This window comes from Zalophus californianus, chromosome 2 (assembly GCF_009762305.2).
Source record: "Zalophus californianus isolate mZalCal1 chromosome 2, mZalCal1.pri.v2, whole genome shotgun sequence".
Classification (NCBI taxonomy): domain Eukaryota; kingdom Metazoa; phylum Chordata; class Mammalia; order Carnivora; family Otariidae; genus Zalophus; species Zalophus californianus.
The window spans coordinates 41,343,618-41,363,436 of NC_045596.1; the positions used below are offsets into that span (position 1 = coordinate 41,343,618).

Sequence of the window (19,819 nt, forward strand, 5' to 3'; positions counted from 1 at the left end):
CCCTGAGATCACGGCCCTGAGATCACGACCCTGAGCCAAAAGCAAGAGTCGGATGCCTCACCGACTGAGCCACCCAGGTGCCCCTAGCAATCGACCATTTTTATGTTTGAGGTTGTGGCTCTCAGGGAACCTTTCTGTAGGTCGACCCATCATTTCTGAGTCTCTAAAACCATCATTTCTGAGTCTCTAAAACCAATCTCATTCTATATAGGGGAGATTCCTGGGGCTCAAAACCAAGCTTCTCTACCCCTGCCCTCCAAACCTGGCTGAGACCTTCTGCCCAGTTCTGGTAACTGGGTCCATATTCTAGTGACCTATGTGGTCACTTATAGTCCTGCCCATTCTTACCAAGCTCTTCCTAGAGCCAGGGTCCCATGGTGGGTCTCAGCATGGTGACCCAGACCCCGCCCTCTTCCACCAGTCCTAGAGTCAGGCAGAAAGAGCACTGTGGCAGGAATTCCAAAAGCTTCTGTCTCTCCCTGGGTTTCAGTACACAGCTGGTGCATCTTCTGGGGCAAGTTATCACCTGTCTGGGGTCTCAGTTTCTACATGTATAAAATGAGATATTTCTCAGCGTTCATGTGAGGCTTCAAGGAGGCAATATATGTCAAAAACTTAGAGCAGCGCCTGGCACATAATAATAGGCGTGCAGTGAAAGCTGGCCATTATTCTGATGAGTCAGCAAGAAGGCTTTGTGATATGAACATGGAATTTTCTCCTTAGCTACGCAGTGCTGGGGATGTTACTGAAGGAGAGCCAGAGCGTACCTTTCCCCCAAGTGTCCAAGCCGCACGGGTGGGTTTATAATGCAGCTACTAGAGTCCAGTTTAGGTCCCAGGCCTGGGAGGGGTTCTACAGTGTGTTCACATGGTTGCATATTTTTGTTAGATTCATAAAAGTAAGATGTTTTTGCATTCTTTTTCAGAAGAAGGACCACTAAAATCAGCTGAGCTTCAGGCCTCCCCAAGTCTGGCTGCACCCGGTATCAAGTCACATTACATCTCTGGTGCCCCCACCACGTGGCCAGATGGGTGCTGACAGCAGGGAGATTGATAGGTGGGTATAGACTTATAGATATGACTGCACACGTTTAAAAGGCTGATTTAAAACACTGTCATTCACTGCGATGAGCCACCTTTGCTCTAAAAGAAAGAATATAAATGTTCTGAGCTTTCTTTAGAACTGCATGAATGCTTACATCATACCCCAAAGAGATAGTTCTCTCTCCAAAAAAGCCTTCTTCACCTTGCTGTTTAATCAAATTTCACACTATTCCCTGCTTTTGCAGATGAACTGCTGTGTGGAATGTTTTGTGTTTGCGCTGGTGGCTTTTTGTGGCCCTACCCAGAAGGAGCCCACTGGTGCCCAGAGCTGAGCCCACCAAGTCTTTGCAGAAATTACATTCCACAGCTCAGCAGAACACATTTTGCCACGGATTTAAAATAGCCTCTATAGGTAACTGTCACGCTTTCTTCAGTGAAGAAAAAAAATTGCCAAACCTTAGAAAAGAATGGAACGCAATAGCCAATATACAAAAACATCGGTTCTTAAGAGAGCAAATCCTTGATCCTGAGGGCCGACTAAGATGCCATCTAAGGCGTCCGAATGTCTCTGCAGCTACCTCTGATGAGTCTAGGTGTCTACCCTAACCTAGGAGTCTAACCTGACCCCCCGTTTCAGTCTGCAGCCATAGAGAGGTACCCAGACGGGGGATGGAGAGAAGACTGTCATCACTGTGGTAGGATCATGTCTATCGGGACACGGGGTAGACATGAGAGAGAGCACCAAAGTCATCATAAGGGAGATCATGCTGTTTTCTTCATCCGATTTCAGGCAGTGGTGGCCAGTGCCCAGGCTGCTCCGACCCTTAATTCAGTGAGAGTCCCTAACTGTGGGAGGTGTCAGCTCTCCTTTTTGAAAAGTGTTATACAGTTGTCCCTTGACTAACACAGGTTTGAATGGCCCAGGGCTGCGATTTTTTTTTTTTTTTATAAATATAGTACAATACTATGAATCTATTCTCTCTTCCTTGCGATTTTCTTAATAACATCTTTTTTCTCTAGCTTTATTTTAAGAATACAGTGTATTAAACACATACCATACAAAATGTATGTTAATGGACTGTTCATATTATTGGTAAGGCTTCTAGTCAACAGGAGGCTATTAGTAGGTAAGTTTTGGGGGAGTCCAAAGTTATTGTGGCTTTTTGACTGTGCCGGGGTCAGTGCCTCTAACCCCCACGTTGTTCAAATGTCAACTCTACTTTGTTCTGATACCATGTTCATACAACTATTTACAGAAGGGTAAAAGAGGCTTTATTTTCTGTAATGAAAGTGATGATTATTTTATTTTCTGATTATAAATAATATAGATTCATTGTAAAGAATTTACAATGATAATTCAGAAATATTTAAAAGAAAATAAATATATGAAGTCCCACCACTTTGAGAGAACCACCATTGACAGTAAGCATCTTTGCATGAAGACACAGAGACCATAATATATATGCATATATATGGGTATAGATACAGTGTACAGTTATATGGATACTTGGGATTGCAAGATACATGTGGTTTCATCATAGACATTTTCTTTCTCCTTCTCGCTCCTCCTCATCCACCCTGTCCTCCAGGTAATCATACTAAGAATATGTTGTGCTTGTAGATGCTGAGTCTTGAGGGATAAATCGGAGTTAGGGAGCAAAGGAGAGGTGATAGGCAGTCCAGACAAGGAAATCGGAACATGCAAAGGCAAGGAAGAAAGAGCTCTTTGAGCAGTGCTTCTTGAAACTTCAATGTGCATGCAAGTCACCTTGGTTGAAATGCAGGTTATGAATCAGCAGATCAGGGGTGGGGCCTGAGATTCTCTACTTCTAACAAGCTTTCAGGTGAGGTCCATGCTGCTGGCTCACACTTTGAGGTATAAATTGCTGTGCTATGCAATATGGTATCTACCGGTCACATATGACTATTTCAATTTAAATTAAAGGTAAATAAAAATTAAAAATCGGTTTCTTCGTTGTACTAGTCACATGTCAAGTACTGACTGGCCACATGGGGCTGCCATATTGGACAGCACTGTTATAGAGCAGTTTCATTATGACAGAGAGTTGTATGGAACAGTGCTGGCCAGAGCATTCAGGGAACTACAAATAGTTCAGTCTGCCTAGATCATAATCGGTGTGTGGGGTGGGAGGAAGTAGGAAGATAGACAAGGACTTGGTCTTGGTCCTGGTGGTAGTGAGGAGCCATTTAAGGATTTCCAATGGAGATGACAGCAGTGTGGAGGGTACTAGGGGAGGGAAGATGGAGGCAGGGAGGCTGAGTAGAGGCTGCTGCTGTGGGCCAGAAAGTAGAGGATGTGAGCTAGAACTAAAGTAACAGGGAGTGGGTAGGAGAGGGAAGACTCATGGGATGGTCTATGGAAAGAACTGACTGAATAGAAGGAGGTGAGGAGGCAGGATGCTGAGAATGGGAGGAGGAGGCAGAGAGAGGACCTCATTTGGGCTGAGGAATTGTTCTTCATCAAGAGGACACAGAAGAGAAGTGTGAGGTTGGAAGAAGAGAATGAACTGTGCTTGAGACAAGCTGATTTTGAGTCCTCCAGATGAGGATGTGTGCAGGACTTGTGGGTATTTGGTACTTAAAGCCAGAGAGAGAGCAGTTTAGGCTGAGGGAGCGCCTCTGCATGGGAGGGGGGAGGGCGTGGGAGAAGGCAGGCAGGCTGGGAGTCCTTCACTGCATCCCAGCTCTGCCGTAAGTTGTGCAGTCTGGGATAGTCACTCAGACTTTCTTGGCCTCAGTTTATAATCTCTAAAGTGATGATAATAGTATTTTTATGTAAAAGGCTAAAGTCTATGACTGTTCATAAGTGCTCATTCAGTGTTACTAATAATAGTCTTGTTATCTGCCTCGCAGAATTGTCTTAGGAATTAGGGATGGCATGTGTAAAGTGTCTGGTGCTCAATAAATGACTTTTATTATTGTCATTCCTGGGAAGTTGGTCAGCAAGAGTGTAGGGAGTAAAAAGAGAAGAGAGTTGAGAAAGAATGTCATCAGAACCAACACTTAAAAGGGGAGGACAAAAGAGGAAGAAGGAAGGGCCACAGGTGTAGGAGGAAAAGTAGGGATGAGTGGGGACTCAGAAACCAGAGGGAAGGAGGAATCAAGGAGGGAGTGGTCAGTTATGTCCGATGCCACAGAGAGGCTAGGGACGATCAAGAGCACTGGATTTGGCCACTGAGAGGTCGCTGGTGGCCTCGGAGAGCAGTTTCAGGGGAATGGGGAAGAGGAAAGCCAGACTATACTGACCTGAGGGCTGAATCAGACTGAGACAATGGAGGCCTATGTTGGCATGGTCTTCCTGAAGGTCTGTTAGGAACGGGGGGAAGGTGTGACATCTGGGGACTGGGGCACATTTGATGAAGGGAAAGTTTATTCGGGTTGAAAGCAATAGAGTATATATACATAGAGAAGCTGAGAGCCAGAGAGAAGTGAGAGACAAGACAGAGAGGGAAAAATACCCCAAAATAACGGATAGCTTGTGAGGCTGAGGGAAGCTAGCAGGAATGGAGCCTGGAGCCCAGGGGCCGGGATTTATTTAATGGTGGTCCAGGGGAGATGTACCTGTTTACGGAGGTGGGGGTTGGGGGAAATATGAAGACAGTACCTGCCCATCAGGTCTCCTGTGCTTTTCCACTTGGCTCCCTGGTCCTCTAGGTCAAGCTAAATTTTCTCAGGCTGAACAGATTTCTCTCAAATAATCAGGTCAATTGATTCCATTTTCTTTAAACTGAATTATAAGCATTTTTCATACCAAATAGAGATTACCCTGAATTTAACTCAAAAAGCAGTTATACAATGAGTTAATTTTGCTCCATCACCTCTGTATTAATTTTAATTATTTTCTTAATAGTTGAGAAGACATTTTTCCTCTACTCCAAACAAATGGTTTTTACCGTTTCAAATGAACTGGGTTGTCATTTGCCCAGAGGTGTGAAGTGTTCAGACCGAGGTGGATTTCTCCTGAGTTCAAGTGAACGCCTATTGTAATTCTTTTGTAACCTCTTCCAGTGTTTATCACTTGGTTCGGGAGGAACCTCTTCCAGTGTTTATCACTTGGTTCGGGAGGAAAGCATTCTGCACAACCACTCCCAACCCCACTAGGTCGCCGCTGAATTTCTACGTTAGTCTCTTTGCTGATGTTTACTTCTCTGTCCTAAGATTCTTCCCATGTACCTTGTCCACATTCATTGCCATAACTGAAGGAAAGGGGACACCTGTCAGCTCTCCAGAGGGACTATAACAAGAACAGATTCAAAACTAGAGACATGTTTAGAAGACTCTGAGACAGGTAAAGGGACAGCAAAGTGGTGTTTCCTCTGCCACTTTAACCCATTCTACATTCATCTTATGTATATCTACAAAGTAGTGAGTGGCTGGCTGCCAGGATTTTTTAATAAAATTTACTCCATTTCTTCTCAGCAAAATCATCTTAATGACTCCCAAACCACACCCTACGTCAGATCCTATCATTTCCTTTCCCCAAAACTGCCTAAATGGCTTTGCATTGTTCTTAGCATAAAATACACACTCTACCAGGGCCTCTGGCTTGGTCTGGACCCCATCCACCCGCATCTCAGGCCACTCTGCTCCTCCATCCTTAAATTCCATTTGCGCTTTTGGGTCCTAACAGGGGTCAAGTGCTTTCATGTTCTTTGGGCCTGTTGACCCCCAACCACCTGGGAGATGGCCTATCTTGATCAAACAGTCAAATATAAATGCTATTTCTTTCCCTACCCGCCCCACACACCTGGGGAAAGGCAGTGTGGTATAGTGTCTTGAGGGGCTATACTTTCAGACTTTTGGGGTTGAAATCCCGGACCCACCACTTGCTAGCTACTCTGTCACCTTGGAAAGTTACTTCGCGTGTTTGTTTCCCCACTTAAAATGTGGGGCTGATGGGACGCCTGGGTGGCCCAGTCAGTTAAGTGTCTGCCTTTGGCTCAGGTCATGATCCCAGGCGCCTGGGATCCCAGGGCCCTGCTCAGCGGGGAGCCTGCTTCTCCCTCTGCCTCTGTCCCTCCTCCCCGCTCATGCTCTCTCTCTGACAAATAAAGTCTTTAAAAGAAAATGTGGGTCTGATAAAAGATACTTTGAAGACTAAATTTGTTAGCAGATGGTAAACTCTTAGGACTGTAATACAAGTTCTCATTTTAGCATATACTCCGATTTTATTCCACTTGTCAGGTTTGAGTCTGTCACCTAGGGAAGGTTTATGGTGCTCCCCAAGCCCCTGCCGATGATGGTCGACTTACTGAACTGGGTGAATGAATGAACAGTGGTCCTTTCCGATTTAGGAGGGGCCACTGGGTGCGCGTGGTCAAAGAGACAAGGTCTGGCTTCTCTTTGAGCTGACGGTTCAGCAGGTCAGACTCTAAACACATGCCGGACTGGTCTAGTTGTGGGAAAGGGAATCTCTGGGTCGCGGCCCAGCCCTAGAGTGACCGGGACCCCATCCCCCCGCCGCCAGGAAGGGCCCCGAGGAAGGCACCTTGCCGGCGAGAACCAGAACCACTAGGGCCCAGGGGAGGCGCCAGGACTGCGGCGGTTCCGAGAAGGATGCTCCGCGCACGCCTAGCTCGTCCTCTAGCCACGGAAGAGCCCGAAGGACCTGGGCGGGCCGAGGACGGCGGGCGCCAATGGCCGGGCCCGCTCCGCCCCCGGCCGGAGGCTGCCCGGGATAGGCTGCCCGTCGCACCGCCTCCTTGTCAGCGCGCCGCCGTCCGGGTCTCTGCGCCGCACGCGCGTCGCCCGCCGGAGTCGCGCTGAGGTGAGCCGTGGGTGTGGGTGGGTGCGGCGGGGAGGGCGCCCGGCCTGCGGGCCCGGCTGGGGCTGCGCTCGCCCCGCGTCCCCTCGAGCTTTGCCCGCCCCGAGCTCCGCTGCTCCCGGCGGCCAGAACGGAGGGGTAGAGCAGTCCTCCGAGGCCCGGGGGGGCGGGCGGCGCAGCTCGTCCCGGGGCCGCGCGAGGCACAGACGCCGCGCCGGGCCGCCCGGAGGCCTCCCCGCGCCCAGGCCCGGGCGCCCTGATAACCTCGCGCGTTGCTCCCGCAGGGCGCCGCCGCGGCTACTTTGTGGCGGGTTCGGGGGGGTTCGGGGCCCGCCCGCCTGCGGCTGCGGGAGCCCGGCCCGACCCGGGGACCCGGGAGTCTGTCGCCGACGTGTGCGGGGCTGCAGCGGCCCGAGCTCTACGCGCAGGTAGGTCCCCGTCCTGGGGTGAAATGCGAGGACCCAGGCCGGGAGCACGTGGCCGGTGACGACCGGGGTTCCCACGTGTTCGGTTCTAGGGGCCCCAAATTGGCCTTTCCGATAGAGGGAATGCACGTTCCCGGGCTCCCCCCGCACAACAGCTGCTTCCGGTGGGTTTTCAGGAAAGCGCTGAGATCCAGGGGATATTGACGAGGGAGGCGTGCAGAGATCCTAGAGAGAACCCTGTAAAAATCCCAAAAGGCCCTTTCCTGTGCCCTTTTAAGGTTGACGCGGTGCCTTAAGAGGCTAACACAGAAGGGTAAAATAAGTCTCCATAAAACCCAGGAAGGAGATTGTAAAACTCCTCTTTGGATCCTGTCTGGAGTCACAGCTGAACCAGAGAAAAGTTTTCTTTTGCTCAAGCACCTTTGTGATTTTTTTAAAAGATTTTATTTGAGAGAGCACGTGCACGAGAGAGCGAGGGTGAGCACGCGCAGAGGGAGGAGGGGGAAGGGGCAGAGGGAGCAGCAGACCCCCACTGAGCAGGGAGTCCAACTCAGGGCTCCATCCCAGGACCCCGGGATCATGACCTGAGCCCAAGGCAGATGCTTAAGGGACTGAGCCACACCCAGGACCCCCTTTGTGATATTTTTTATACAGTTCCCAGCACAGTGATAAGTTTAAACCTAACCTTAGTTTTGATACCTTCAGAGATACTTATCTTTGAAGGTGGAAAAAAACACAGGTGATGGAACACATGTGCACAAGGCGTTTTCTGGACATCCTTTGAGACAAACTGAAAAGAATATACCTCAAAATTGTTTTCCGCTTGAAAGGTCATTCGGAAATTTTTCTTTTTTATAGGTTGAATACTACAGGTGCAAGCCGCTGAAGCTGGAATATTCTGATGCTGGTATTTTTACTGACTTATACCAATTCTACAGTTTACAGTACACACTAAGGAGGTCAAATAGTCTTCCATAACTTGTAGCAGCCATGTGTCCAGCGTGCCCCTCACAGGCCTTAGCAGCAGGACAGTGCTGGTGGTGATCGGGCAGCATAGCAGGTGTTTTACCTTCATCTTGTCTTTCAGTTCTGACAACTCTGAGGTCGGTACTATTCCCTTGTTTTACAGATGAAGCAACAAAGAGGTTAGGTACTGGCTCAAGGTCCCGCCACATGTGTAGCCCTGAACAAGGATCCTTGTGTAACTTTCTGGCCATGTGACCTCTTGGAAAGTCACTTCTCTTGGCATTTAATGTTCAAGTGGAGCTGTAGTAATATTGAGACAGATGAGGCCAATTTGGTCAGGGGAGACCACAGCAGAGCTATTAAGAATATAAGGTCTTTATAGTATTTAATTACATCAAACCTATGGAAGTTACCAAAATTTGGCACAAAGGGGGCATCTGTCAGCATTTTAGGTGTTTTTGATGAATGAGCATAATGAGCTGTGATGGGATTTGAAGCATACAGGGGTGATAGATTGTTAGAATATGAAAATCTTCGAGGTGATGGGGGAAGTTTTCATACGGGAAGAAATGAGACAGTGAAGCAAGATGAACAGAGCCTAGTATGTGCTAGTTCATGCTGACCAGCCCTGAATGTCTGCAAATACCTCATTTTCCAGAAGTTTTCAATAAAGACTTAATATTCACCTTGCAGTCACTCTTCATGCTTATTTCATAACATTGTTCCAGTCTTTCTAAACTTCATTTTACACTTGTATATTACACTGCCTTGTCACTTTTTTTTAGGTGATTTTTTCAGCAAATACGTGAGAAGGCCATAATTGCTAGAGGGGAGAAAAGGGAAGGGAAAGAGGAAGCTCATGTATATGCGCTGAGAGTAGAGTATTGAGCCCAGAGAGGGCTGGCCAGGGAGGACCAGGGACGCTATGGGTCTGTATGCATTTGGGTGAAGAACGTTTCAGGCAGAGTGAAGGCAAATAGCCCTGAGGGAGAAGTGTATAAAGGTTTGGGGGAAAGCACAGTGAAGCTGCAGAGAAATGACCTGAAGGGGACTAGGACCGCTTGTATACGGGGCCAAGGTGGATATTTTAACACTATTGTAAAATGGTAACTTTCTGGCCTCCCAGGTCTCTGAAAGCTGTAACTTTTACCTAGGAACGCTCCCTAGCACCCATACTCTTTCCTGCTCTTACCCAACTTTTCTGTGGCCACTATCATCCCTCCCCTGACCCCCCCCCCCCCAGTAAGTGCTCTTGTTCTGGAATTCTCTAGCATCGTATAACAGCCTTGTCATATTTAGAAGTCTAGTTTGTGGTTGCCCTGCCCCAGCTTTACTACAGTAAAGTCCACCTTGGTTCCCACCATATTCCTAAGGGCTAATCAAACTGGTGTAATACTGATTCTGATATATTTGAGCCCTAAACCCATCATGTGTATACTACAAGGAGCAGTATCATTTATAATTAAACCTCATAATAATATTGGGTTGAATTATATATGGCATTCAAGTGAATGGCTTACAGCCATCTATTAGAAGCAGCAGAACACTAAAGCTAGGTTCAAGCCTCCACCCTTCCATGTGATCTTAGACCAGTTACTTAGCTTCTGCCTAACCATCATAGTTACTAAAGTTGAATCTATACATAGTAATTACCTGGTGAGTAGTAAGCACTCGGTAAATGTCATTCATTGGTAGTACTATAGGATCATTTTTATAATATTGTATGGTCCTTGTAATAAAATGACAATGCTGGTGTTTATATACTAAAATGTTGGCTTTGATTTTCATTCAATAAATAGAGCATGTATCATGGGCCAAGTACTGCTCTAGGTATTGTGGCCACATGTCACTAAACGAACAAAAATCCATGTATACTGTTGGCAACTGATTCACTGATCGAGTCCTCCATTGTAAAGACGTGTGAGGCTTCCTTGCTCAGTGTTGGAACTAGTTAGCGAGGTGGGGGATGGGGGCGGAGGGGTGGGGGGTGGTTGGTCGAACAAAATGCCTATATGAGGTAACTTCAAATGCTAAGTAGGTAAAGGGAAAGAAAAATGGAGTCCTAAAGCTTCCACAGGCTGCAGCAAGTTCTGGCAGAACAAGGAATTCGTGAAACACTACATCAACGGTGGTCCAGTAATAACAGGCCAAGAACATGACTTTTCTAGCTACTGTTTCAAGGTGTAAAACTACAAGTGTTCAAGTCTGAAGGTTATGGCAGACAGTTGCCAAGAATAACCACTGGTCTCTCAAATGCCTCCCCTACACCGAGTCCTAGTGGTGGCCCCTGGCCCCTAGAAATTAACCTGGGCTGGGTGAACAGGTGGAGACCCTGCGGCTGCCATGGATCCTCCCTCTCCCACTGCCAAACCTCAGCCAGCACAGCCCAGTTTACACTTTGGTTTTCCAGTTTTGTTTTAAGATTTTATTTGTCAGAGAGAGAGCACAAGCAGGGGGAGCAGCAGGCAGAGCGAGAAGCAGGATCTCCACTGAGCAAGGAGCCCGTTGTGGGACTTGATCCCAGAACCCTGGGATCACGACCTGAGCTGAAGGCAGTCGCTTAACCGAGTCACCCAGGGGTCCCTGTAGAAAGGGTTTTGATGCTAAAAAGTTTGAAGTCCATTAAACTAAACAATAGCAGGTGAAAGATGGAAGCAGTCTTAAGTCCGATATGGAAAAAAAAATTTTTTTTAAGGGGCCTGGGTCCAGAATTTAAAACTAGATACTAGAACTGTGCTGCCCAATATAACAGCCATCAGTCACAGCCCCATTTAAGTTTAAATCAAAACTGAATAAAATGAGAAATTCAGCTCCTCAGTTACATTAGCCACGTTTCAGATGCTCAGTAGTCACATTTGGCTAGAAGCTACTGTACTAGACAACAGATACAGAACATCTCCATTACTATAGAACAGACACAGAACATCTCCATTACTATAGAAAGTTTCATTGGCAGTACTGTTCCAGAGATTCTGTGGTTTTTTATAGAAAAAAACCTATGGTATAGTAGACTGAATAATGACTCCCAAATATAATCAGGTCCTAATTTCAAACCTGTGTTACTTTATTTGGAAAAGGGTCTTTGCAGATGTGATTAGGTCAAGGTTCTTAAGATGGGAAGATTATCCTGGATAATCTCTGAGCCCTAGATCTAGTCACAAGTGCCTTTATTTAATTAATCTATTAAGTAGGCTATACGCCCAGCATGAAGCCCAGCGCAGGGCTTGAACTCAAAACTGAGATTGAGACCTGAGCTGAGATTGAGAGGTGTTTAACCAACTGAGCCACCCAGACACCCCCACAAGTGTCTTTATAAGAGGGAGACAGAAGGAGATTCTGTGCTCAAGGGAGGAGGCCATGAGAAGACAATTGGAAAGAGATTTGATTTTGGCCTTGAAGATTATGGAGCAATACAACTCAGGCTAGGGGAAGCTGGCAGCCACCTGAAGCTCTGGAAGACTCCAGGAATAGATTGAGAGTGTGCACTTGATTTGACCCCGGAAAACTGATTTCTGGCCTCCAAAATTGAGAGAGAATAAATTTGTTGTTTTAAGCCGCCAAGTTTGTAGTAATTTGTTACAGAGCCTAGCAGCCTCTGGTAACTAATACAGATGGAAAGCTTAAGATCACAAATATAGCTGGAGCTGTAGCCCACCACATTGCCTCTTACACTGTTTTTATTAGTGCCTTATGGGTGTGTGGGTAGGGGTAGATCTTATCTAGTCATTAGTCAAGTTTTAAAAAAATTTCAGAGGTATGGCAGTGAAGTTAAACTTTAGATTTAAATCATGAGAGAAATGAGCATGCGGCTAAAATACAGAGGATTAGCAAATACCTCATAAAACAGATGATCAAAACTAATATTAAAAAATCAATTTATGGTTTATTTATGTATACTTTCAGTGAATTTCATTTACACAGTACAAAGCACCTCCAAAAATCAAGTTGTAAAACTTTAGTAATGAAAACAAATTCAGACAATATGAAAACCATTACTCCAATTATAATTTTTGCCTTGTGGGTCACACAGGTTTGGCCAGCAGGGTCCCAGAGGTAATATAGACCATTAAAATGAGACAAATTTTCCACAACAACCAGAATTAGTTTTGGCTCATGTTCCACAAAATGAAAACTTGGATTTCTGGGAGTCTTTTTTTTAAGGATTTTTTATTTATTTGACAGAGAGAGAGTGCACAAGCAGGGCGAGTGGCAGGCGGAGGGAGGAGCAGGCTCTCGGCTGAGCAGGGAGCCCTACGCGGGACTCAACCCCAGCACTGTGACATCATGACCTGAGTCGAAGGCAGCCGCTTAACCAACTGAGTCACCCGGGCGCCCCATCTGGGAGTCTTTTAAAACAACAACAAAAAACCTGAATAGTATAACTAAAAAAACTAGTCTTTTCAGAGACACCACAACAGGGCTCTGACTTAAGTCCTACACAGCAATTTTGATGTGTCTAAGTTGCATCATACCAGTACTGAATGATGACCGTATCTTACTGCAGACTGGGAAGGAAAGTGGGGCAAAAACAAGTTGCTGAATGAAAGTTCATCCTTTTGAACTCAAAATTTCTTCTTACAGAAAGGAACAGCACATGATTCAACTAGCTCCTTAAACTAAAATGCTAATGTTCATGGACAAAAAAACCCTGAAATTGTTTTCTAGGTCTACCAAAATTTATGTAAAATCATTTTTCACCTATTACTTCTGTATCTCAACTCTGACATGAATAACCAATGCTTTTTTATTAGTGTTTCAGTAAAACTGCCAATTGACTGACCATAATATAATTAAAGCTATTGGTGGCCGGCTGAATATGCAAGGTAATGCCTTCCCTTTGATGACTGATTAGAGCTGAAGCTTAGGATAGGACCACCACACTCAGTAGTACACATGGAAAACGTGAAGGTCAAAACTCAGCTTCTTGCTGATGAAAAGATTGTGTCTGTTGTTAATGTGTTGCTACTTGCAGTAATGCCTTCCAAAACTCTCTCAATGCACGGCATCTCATTCTCCTGATGAAAGAAGTTAGGAACAAAATTGAGCTCTATTTGTCTACCCTTTGTACCAAATTCCAGACCCAAACAGTTTATATATAAAAATCTATTTAAAATTGAGATTTAGGGGGCGCCTGGCTGGCTCAGTTGGCTAAGTGGCTGCCTTTGGCTCAGGTCATGATCCCCGGGTTCTGGAATTGAGTCCTGCATCAGGCTCCCTGCTCAGCAGGGGGGCCTGCTCTTCCCTCTCCCTCTGCCTGCCGCTCCCCCTACTTATGCACGCGCACTCTCTCTCTCAGATAAATAAGATCTTTTAAAAACATTGAAATTTAGATTACGTAAAGACTATAAAGTTTTGTGGGCTTTTGACCAAACTCAGGTTCTTATTTGGGGGGTGGGGGGTGGAAGGGAAGAGTGTATTTTTACTGAAACTGCCAGCTATTCCTTACAGCCTATTCTGTTTCTTTCTTGTGACAGATTTGAATACCTATTTCCAACATCTGAGCTCAATTTCCTACTACAAAAGTCTCATTATTACAAGTCTGAGTATCTCTGCCTAAAGATGGCCATTCTTATCTTTTTTGAAATATCTCCATATAGAGTAACATTGATCTCTAGTGTCCTGTTGAAAGTGTGTTGAATTGCCCAGCCTGTAGGTAACCTACTGATTACTGAAATGAGCTCACCCTGAAGAAACAAGGTAGAAATTTTAAGTTCTGTGGTAAGTTTGATGGGTTCCTAATAAACCTTGAGCTCCATGCTCTCTACTTTGTCACACTCAACTCTACAGGCTTGACTCTGCTCAACTCATATACCTACAAAGCCAATGGAACATGTCTGAAGAAGCTCAGCTCATTTTAGATTCAGACAGAAGGTACTCCAAGACCAGTGAAACTAAAGTGTAGGATTGTGCCCTGAATATACACCCAAGTGGCAGGTTCATGTGCAGCTGTGTTTTTGTTTGGCCTCTGCAGGATCATCAACCACAATGGAATGAGATACAATCCTCCTAGAAACTTTCCTCATGTGCAAGTTTTCTTTCAGCATGAGTTTGACTGTTTCTTTGTCTAAATTTAACTTTTTGGCCATTTTTCTTACAGTTAATTAGCTATGTGAGCAAACCAAATTTCTGACCCTCTCATTGTTTTCATGTGTTCTGTGGATAATGGGACGGCCACTTCCTGCATCAACATGGATATCAACTCTGCCTTCTTTAAACTTTCTGTGCCAGTCAAAAACTCTTGCTCTTGATGTTACTTCTTCACCATAAACTACTGTTAACATCTCAAGTGTCTCACTTGCAGATTTACTTAACTTTACAAAAAGCTTAATATGAACTCATTGCTCTAAGTTAAGTCACTCGTTTTTATGGTGGAAAAAAGAATAATTCTAATCACATCTACTCAAAGTTAGCTGGCAACCCTGAAAGCAGGGTTGTGGGCAGCTAAACATATTATATCCGGGCAACAATCACTCCTCTGATTTCACAAACCACACATGAAAAATTAGTCAAAACTAAAACAGAAGAGTGCAAATGATCTTTGGAGGAGTTGCTGAAGGTTTCAGCATCATACCATCTCAGCTTGAATGCCTTCTATTTTCCCATCTACAAAAGGGGAGAAAATAAATCAGCATTTTCTTACTTGTCGAATGGCTAGGAAAATGACATTTGAAATACAGGAACTATATGCAGAGAGCATGTACCCTCCCTACCCCCCCCCAAAAAAACCCGTAAGATAAAATCCATCCTAATAACAGTATGAAAGCTGCCATCCATCTTGGCTGTATGTTTAGAAAGAGCTAGACTGAAATTGTGTTTTTTCTAATGATGTTGATTGGAAAGGAGGCCAAATGCAAGATGCCAAAATAGTTTATTTCCAAATACATAACAAGAGAATGGATGCTGTTGTCTCCAGTTTATAGAAAACAATGTATGTGGTTGGGTGTCTAGGAGTTCTAGACACATACTACCTAGTGTATTCAGAGTTTAAAACAAACACACATACATTGAAAATAGCATCTTGTAAGCTTTGAACATGAATTTCTTTGATTTAGTGTTCAAATCAAAATTTGAAAAGGTTTTCACAAATTATATGTGTACAATGCAGGTTCTGGAATTAAACAAGGCTTTCCAATGACTGGTTGCAACTTTAGGTTGTATTTATTGATGAGTTTTGCTTCTTGTGTGTGTGGTGAAATATACATACTATAAACGATTTTTTAAGTGTATAATTCAGAGGCATTACTTACATTCACAATGTTGTGCAACCATCACACTTCCAGAACTTTTCCATCATCCCAAACAGAAATTCTGTACCTATTAAACAGTAACTTCCCATTCTCTCCTCCCCCGACCCTGGTAACCTCTATTACTTTTTGTCTCTATGAATATGAGTACACTAAGTACCTCATATAAATGGAATCATATAGTATATGTCTTTGATTCTGGCTTATTTCACTTAGCATGTTTTCAAGGTTCTCCTATGTTGTACCAGGTATTACTGACTCCTTTTTAAGGCTGACTAATACTCCATTGCATGTATATACCACATTTCATTTATCCATTCATCTCTACATTTATTTGGGCTGTTTCCACCTTTTGGCTATCGGGAATAATGTTCCTATGAACAAGGGTGTACAAGTAACTGTGTCCCTGCTTTCAATTTTCTGGGGTATACACCGAGAAGTGGAATTGCTGGATCATATGGCAACTCTGTGTTTAATTTTTTAAGGAAGCCATCACACTGTTTTCCATAGTAGTTAAACCATTTTACATGCCCACCAGCAATGCACAAGGGTTCCAATCTCTCCATTTCCTCGCCAACACTTGTCACCTTCTACATGAAAATTCAGGCATCTACAGGGGTTAAGTATTTGCTTCTGGATTCTCCTTTGCTCCCCCCCCCCCCCCAACTTTTCTGGCAGTGCTTTTCCTTCACTGAAAACACAGACTCCGGCTTAAGACTTTTAGTATTAAGTATAAAGTACTTGAAGATAATTTTGTGATTTTTGACAAGTGCAAGAATTCAGTGCATACTGACATGCTCCCTTACTGGAGGAATCTGCATTACCTTTTTAGGAGGTGAATAGGGCTGCTTTAAGGGTCTGCATTAGAAACGAAGTTCAAAATGTAAATGTGGCTCCACTTGAACTCTCCGTAAATTAGCACAATAAGCACATGCTAAAACCGGGCTGGCAAACTTAAGTAAAGCGGCTAATCCCTACAAGCATGGTATACCATAGGTACTGCATGCACTAAAATGTGTGTTCGCAATAGAACCACAAGTTCACTCACTATTTTTAATCCAAATGTTCCCTTCAAAGTTGCATACAACACAGGAGGAGTGAGCGTCAGTACCTGGCAGGATCTAATCAGGTCGCGCTTTCCTACCCCCGGGTCCTTGGGCCAAATGACAGCAGAGCCGCTCAGACGGCCAGGCTCCGCTCCAGCGGAGGAGAAGGCGGGTGCAGGCGAGGTCCAGCCCGAGAACCCAAAGCCCGGGACGCGCCTCACCCCTGCCTTGGGCACGGCGACTCCAGGGTGGTCCGGAGCGGGAGGACGCCTCCAGGTGTCGGAGGACCCTGACCACCCAACCGAGCACCGCCGAACACCCGCACCCTCGTGAGACCGCGGCGAGGCTCCCACAAACCGCGAGAACACAGGGAGACGCGTTGGGCCAATCAGCGGATGGAGGCGGTCCTGAGCGCATTCAATTGGTTAAACACGGGAAAGCTCGAGTCCCATTGGCATCTTTTCTGGCCCCAACTCCACCCCCTTGGCCTGGATCCCCGCCCCCCTTCAGTGGCCCCGCCTCTGAGCCGAGGGGGTAGGGGAGGAGGCGCTGGGTTCCGGGTGTTGGAATTCCCGCCCCCAAACAGCCCTAAGCTCTTCCCCGTGGCCCGGTAGGAACCGATCACGCTCAGGCCTCTGACATGTTCTGTCGTATTCCGAATCGTGGCCATTTACTCTGTGTTCCACACTACCCAGTTTTAGGCAGGGAGGTGATTTTACCCGTGCTTGAAAGAAGGCAGGGTTGCGTGGACCTTGCCAAATTAAGATGTTTCCCTTAAAGCTTCCTAATCTGAATACATTATATCTTGCTCTGCATAGTATGCAATGAGCATTGACTTTTTGCTGTTTGTTTGATTTGGAACAAATCATTAAGTCATCAAAATAGCCCCAATAAAGTAGCTACTGTTACTTCCATTTTTCAAGTGAGGAAAGGAGGCACAGAGGGATTTAGTGACTTGTCCAAGTTCTGTTTCTTCTCTAAATATCAACTATACTCTGTCCTTGTCAGCCCTATTGCCCTACTTTAATTCAGGCCTTCGTAATCGCTTGCCTGGATTACTTCCACAAACACACCCCTTAGCTCCTCTCCTTGCTATCCTCTACAAAGCCAAGGATTAATCTTTCTAAAGCAAATCTAATCCTGTCTGTCTAATCCTTCTCAAGTCTCTCAAATGGCAAATCAAATGGCCCCGTATTGCCCATAGCTTCTGGCAGAAGCTGCTTTTTATTGAAATTTTACATACTTACAGATAAGTACACAAATCATAAATGAAATTCCACAAATGGATCATACCAGCAACCAGGTCAAGAAACAGAACACAACCAGCATCCCAAAAGTGTTTCCTTCCAATCACTACGGACTTCCCTCCCACCCCAGCCTTATCCACTATCCTTAGATTTCTAAGTAGTAAGTAGAGTAGCAGCCTTGTGTTTGTACATGATGAATGGGACCATTATAGCACATACTCTCTTATGTCTAGTTTCTTTAACTCACTGTTATGTTCATTAGGTTCATCCGTATGTTGACTCCATTTACAGCTTGTTCATGAGGATGCTGTATTGCATTCCACCATGTGAATACACCACATTTTATTTATCCAGTCAATTGTTGATAGACATTGAAATAGTGTATATTTTAGACCTATTAAAAATATTGTCATGAACATTGTAATAGAGATCTTTTAATGAACAAGATGAAAGATGAATGCATTTCTCTTGGATATCTACTTAGAAATGGAATTGTTGGGTCATAGGTTGTGCCATGTTTAAATTTGGATATTTTATTATAGTTTTCCAAAGTGTGCCAGTTACACTCCTATCAGCAAAATAAGACAGTTCTCGTTGTTCCATATTCTCATCAATACTTGGTATTTTCCATCTTTTTTCATTTTGGCCATTTTGGTGGGTGATAAGTGTGTCTTGTGTGATTTTAATTCGCCTCTCCCTGATGATTAATGAAGTCGAGCACCTTTTCACATGTTTATTAGTTGTTCAGAAATAACTTTATGAAGTGTCTGTTAAAGTTTTGCACATTTTTGTGAGCTGAGTGTTTTTTTATTTGTATTTTTCCTAACATTTGATTATAATAATTTTCAAATATTTAGCATAGTTTTTTTTTTAATTTTACTCATTTATTTTAGAGAGAGAGTGTGTGTGTGAGCGCAGGGAGGCGCGAGGGAGAGGGAGAAAGAATCTGAAGCAGACTCCACATTGAGTGCAGAGCCCTACATGGGGCTGGACCCGGGGCTCCATCTGGGGCTCAATCCCACAGCTGAGCCCCAAAACCATGAGATCATGACCTGAGCTGAAACCAAGAGTTGGATGCTTAACGGACTGAGCCACCCAGGTGCCCCAAATATTTAGCAAAGTTTAAAGAATTTTATAGTAGACCACACATAAACCTACCCATACAGACTCTATGAATAACATTTTATAAAACTTGGTTTGTTACATTTCTAACCTTTCCTTTATCCATCTTAATATTGTTGCATTTCAAAGTAAATTACAGATAGCAGTACATGTCCTGTAATTTAGCCTGTATATCACTAACTGAAATTCAATGTCTAAGATTTCTTTTGATGTACAACTTCAACAAAATTAAATCCACAAATCTTCATTGTGCATCTGCTGAGTTTTGAGCACATGAGTCTTGAGTTCTATGCCTCCTCCCAGTCAATCTTCATTTCCACTTTTCTGGGAGCTACCCCCATTCTAATTTGTTCTCCACTGTCTAGCTTTATGTGTTGCAAAATTTCGTATTCCTGGAATTATACAGTATGTACTCTTTTGTGCAAGCCTGCTTTCCATTCAGCATACTATATTTATGATTCCATGCTTTTGCATGTGTCAGCAATCTACTTCTTTTTATTGCTGAGTCATATGCCACTGGACAAATAAGCTCAGTCTGTTTATGTATTATAAGCGGATTTTTTTACATGCATCTTTTGTCAGGTCTATATGTGGCAAATATCTTTTCCCATTCTGGGTTTCTTTTCATTTTTTAATGAATGAAGTCCTTTGAGGAAAAAAAAGATCTTAATTTTAATATTCCAATGTGTCAATTTTTATGGCGAGTGTTCCTGATGTAAGAAGTCTCTGCTTACTCCAGGTTATTAACATTTCTCTTCTGTTTTCCTCTAAAAGTTTTACTATTCTAATTTGCTCCATTTAGAACAGTAATCCATTTGGAATTGATTGTTGTAAATGGTGGGATATAGAAGTGGACCCAGATGCCTTTTTCCCATGTGGATATCCAATTAATCCAATATGTTAATTTAAAAGATCATTTCCCCCATTTGCAGTGGTCATAA

General features: G+C 44.4%; 2 long non-coding RNA genes and 1 other non-coding gene across 4 annotated transcripts in view; 2 read left to right on the forward strand and 1 right to left on the reverse strand.

The window, feature by feature from the left end:
* The window catches only part of LOC113924393, a 36,514-nt gene extending 27,610 nt beyond the window's left edge, over positions 1–8,904 (forward strand). The window contains exons 2-5 of the long non-coding RNA XR_003520656.1: positions 926–1,056; positions 6,532–6,831; positions 7,113–7,256; positions 8,112–8,904. This is a non-coding gene — a long non-coding RNA (uncharacterized LOC113924393). The remainder of the gene's footprint in view (positions 1–925; positions 1,057–6,531; positions 6,832–7,112; positions 7,257–8,111) is intronic.
* The window catches only part of LOC113924394, a 39,764-nt gene extending 22,929 nt beyond the window's left edge, over positions 1–16,835 (reverse strand). For both annotated transcript variants that reach the window (XR_003520658.2, XR_003520657.2), the window contains exon 1: positions 16,575–16,835. This is a non-coding gene — a long non-coding RNA (uncharacterized LOC113924394). The remainder of the gene's footprint in view (positions 1–16,574) is intronic.
* LOC113926127 lies at positions 7,519–7,640 on the forward strand. The gene has a single exon (XR_003521202.1). It is a non-coding gene; the product is annotated as a small nucleolar RNA SNORA26 (small nucleolar RNA).
* Positions 16,836–19,819: the final 2,984 nt, after the last annotated feature.